Here is a 4,454-nt window from a genome sequence, read left to right on the forward strand (position 1 = left end):
ATATATAATATATATCATCGTCACAAAATTGCTCCAATGTTAGATTTGCTCTTGCTATGACTCCATTTTATAAATTTTATAAGTTTCCCTCCGTTATAAAACAAAAACCACAAGGTCTAGATTGAGGAAATTTGGCCCAACATACCATGAAACCTTTTATATCTGCTCTATTCAACATAGCATCCACCGTTGTGAATGCACTTCTGCATACACAGTAGCCAACCGTTAAACGCAATGACGTACGTGCATTTATCCAGGCGCCTAATTGCCTCTTTTGTTGTTTGAATGATGTCCTTCTCTGAGTGAAATCGGAGTTCACAAAGGTGTTCTTTCATTCTTTGGAACAGGTGGAAATTACACGGGGCCAGGTCAAGAGAAGATGGCGGATGTTCACGCAAATTCCACTCATAGCCAGCCAAAACGTTGGTCACCACATGGGCTTTGTGAACTGGTGCATTGTCGTGATGGAACACAACTCCTGCTTCTAACAACCCAGGTCGTTTTTTTTTTGTTTTTTTTTTTAATGGCAGGTCTGAGTTTTTCTTGCAATATCATCTGTGGCACTGTGCATTGATTGGAGTACCTGTAGGGACAGGCCAACGCAGAATCGCACCTTTCATGTAAGAAAAGAACATGTGCACGACCTTGGCAACACCTTGTTTGCGGCGCGCTTTCTCTGGAGGTGGTTCATCAATGTCTCTCCATTCGGCCGACCTGCGTTTTATATCAGTGTCCCATGAATAAACACAAGTTTCACCAGCAGTGAAGATTCGATCCAGGAAAATGTTGCGCTCAGTTTGAAATCTCTGTTTGAAATTCAGAGGGAAACTGACCATTCACTCCTTTTGTTCCTGTGTCAGCAAATGAGGGACCCATTTTGGAAACATTGTTTTCTTATTGATTTTGTTTGTGAGAATTCTAAATACTGAGGTGCTGGACATTGATGTTTCATTTCCAGTCTCTTCACATGTTTTCCTCCCGTCATCATTCATTTAAGTGAGTACTATAGAGATGTTGGCATCTCCACATGCTGTGACTGGCCGACCAAGACGACTTTCATCTTCCATCAGCTCTTCTCGACCCTCTGCTACAGCTTTTGCCCACTTTCTAACGGTCTGAACAGAAGTGCATTTGCTCCCAAGGCTGCAAAAAGATCGCTGGGAATCTGAGGAGTAGTCTTACCTAACAGAGTTGTGCGACTGTCAGGATGAAACAGTACCACACCACCTCTTTAACTGCCCAGCACTTTGTGACCTGCGTAGCACCTACTTACCTGCCTCCCCAGACATCGGAAACACTCTATACAGCGACAAAGCACAGCTGATTAAAACCTGTCAATTCTTTGCCATATATCGACAGACCGAAGGGCTAGAACCCAAATGGCCGCTGGATCGGAAAAGGAAAAGTAAGTCAAGTAGGGTAATGGGTAGGGTTGTGGTAGGGTTAGGGGTAGGAACTAGGGGTTGGGGTTAGGGTTGGGGTTAGGGTTGGGGTAGGGGTGGAGGTAGGCTTGTATTTGTTGAGGGTTAGGGGTAGGGGTATGGGTAGGTCTCTTCTTTATTGTGTTTGTTGAGGGTTAGGTTTTTAGGGTTAGGGTTGGGGTAAAGGTGGGGGTAAGGGTAGGGTTAGGGGTTGGTTCAGGGTACGGATTAGGACTCTTTTTTATTGTGTTTATTGAGGTGGTCGCTCGTTTTAGAGGGTAGGTTTTCTTTTCTCATAGGGTAATTGGTGGGGTGGGGGTGGGGGAGTTGAGGGCGGCTTGCCCCCCCCGATCAGGAGCAGCACTTCTTATTTATGAGGGGGGGGGGTGTTGCCTCCTTGATTAAGGTACATTTTAGGGTCAGGTTTTTTTCTTTTCCGTTTCTTTGTCCGTTCAAAATACGTGCGAAATGAAATCGTTATTTGTATAATTGTTCGATTCATCCATTACCGCGACACGGGTGTTCGAAAAGAACGAAATACAAGTAGACAGGTACAGAGAAAGCCATTGCCATGCATCATGTACACGTTGGTGCGGTCATCTGCCTCGGTGAAGCAGGCATAAACCTGTGGATGAAAAGAACTCGTGGACAATCCCGCTGAAGGATTTAAGCGGTGCTCATCGTTCAAGACAAATGAGCACAAATTTAAAGGGCCATTAAAGTTAGCAGTATTGTGGGCCTTTCTGTAAATGACCTTCTGAAGGAGCAATTACAGGTGACCGCTTCTCATCTTTTATTCATACAGTGTGAAGTCCACGTTCTTCGGTTGACATATTTTTCTTCATAGATAATGAGCCTGATATAGTATAAAGTTGGCTCTTCAAATGTGAACAAAACAAGTTCAAATTTGACATAGCAAAAGCAAATCTAACATTTGTGAAGTATTGTAATATTGAACGTTCAAATGTGACACCTATTTTAAAAAAATACAATGATATACCATGTAAGGTCAATTAATGTGACCATAGCAATTTCTAATAGGACACAATTTCTTTTTCAGATGTGACTTCGCACGCTAAAAGGGGATATCAATGAAAAAGTGAGTTATTTTATATCTGTGAAGGAAAAATGCCAGCCGTCTACTCCAAAATCGCTAATGCAGACAAAACTCGAATTTACAAGTCAAGCATAATATCTAAGAAGTGTGGACTTCTTGCAAAGTGCTTATTTGCTCGGCGTAAATCGGATTACTGCCTACAATATTTTTAAAAGAGCAAAGGAGAGAGCTCTCCAAGTAACACTGCTTCGTTGTGATAAGAGACATTGATAGGGATCCGACGATATGAAAGCCGTTGTCTAATATGTTGTTGACAGGCACCTGACTTTATTATTGGTATGACCAAAAGAGAACTGTGGTGTAACGGTTAGGCGATTCGCTGTCGTACGCAGAGACCTGAGTTCGATTCCCGAGTGGCGGAAAATGTTATCGAGCATCTCGTTCTTTTTGCTGGACGGATTTAATACTCCCTCCCAGCCTAGACTAACCCTGACATTTAGGGTTGGAAGCCTGCGTTTAAATGTCTGAAAGAAGTTCTGACTGCACTACGAATCTGCGCTGTGCTTCAACATGGCTGATGTATCATGTACAAGCCAGTGAATCCATGATTCGCCAGGTATAAAACTGTAGAGGAAACAAAACAATGCACTGTCTCTCCAGGGGACTAGAGTAGTGCGTGTCGTCCAAGTCCAACGAACAAATTTTACAATGACGTTTCGCTGTGAGTAATGTTGGTGGCCTCATATTCCATGAATTCTAAAGGAGGAATGACAGGTGATCTCAACAGTAGACGCAATTTTTCGTCATAGATAATACATCTGCTCATAGACAAGCAGGCAGCCTGTAATTGTCTTCATAATTAGTGTTACCGGTTCTTCCTCTTTTATTTGATCTACATTTATTCTCAATATATGCGAAACTGCAAATGAAAGGAACAAACAAAAGCAGCACAAGCTCCTGGATCAGCACTGTGAAGAAATAATGACAAACCAAACCTAAATCGCAGAACAAGGAGTACATGTGTATATGGCTGGTGCTCCAAAGATTCTAGATGCTTTTTAGGAGTAAGGAAGAGTATTACATTTTGCCTGCCTGATTTAGGAGACAAGAAGTTTTCACGTAATTTTAAGCTTTTCTATATTTCATGTACTTGGACCGCATGGACGAAGTGGAGTGTTTTTTAATTGTTATTTGCTACATCGAAACATTACGTTAACAGATATTCTTTTAAATAATTAGTTCCATTCAAATCATCTCAAGTCAATGATTCTACTGGAGGAGGAAGAGGAGGAGGAGGAGGAGGAGGAGGTGGTGGGTGAGGTAGAGGATGAGGAGGAGCAGGAGGAGAAGGAGGAAGAGGAGTGGAGAAATTGTTGTTTTGAAACCTTTTACTAACGTGTTACTTTTGCATCTGGAATGTCATATATTTGTTCTTGCATTCATTCACATTTGAAATGCAATTTTGACACTTTGAACGCACTGTATGCAAATTTGCGCTTTTTATGTTCTGACGCACAGAAAGATCTCCGATAAAGTTAGACATGATAGGCTATTTAAAATACTAGAAGAGCTAGACATATTTGGAAAAGATCTAAGAATTATCAGAAATGTGTACTGGGACCAAAACGCTACTGTACGAATTAATGGAGAATAAAGTGAATATAAGCAGATTAGAAAAAGGGTGAGGCAACATGTGTTGTCACCAGACCTCTTTATTTAAAATATAAATGGAAACAATCCTTAGAAACGTAGCAGAAAGCCCAGGTCTCATAGAGAATTGCGGAAATATTAATATCATCAAATATGCCGATGACACATGTTTAATAGCAAACTCAGAAAAGGACCCTCAATCGCTTTTAAATACTGTTGTAAAGGAAAGTGAACCTAAAGGGTTATTGTTGAATGTAAAGAAAACTGAATGCAAGGCAATATCTAAAAACTCGTAAGCAAAGACGAAAAGATCATGCAAGTTCAAC

Source organism: Aplysia californica, unplaced genomic scaffold (genome assembly GCF_000002075.1).
Source record: "Aplysia californica isolate F4 #8 unplaced genomic scaffold, AplCal3.0 scaffold00056, whole genome shotgun sequence".
Classification (NCBI taxonomy): Eukaryota; Metazoa; Mollusca; class Gastropoda; order Aplysiida; family Aplysiidae; genus Aplysia; species Aplysia californica.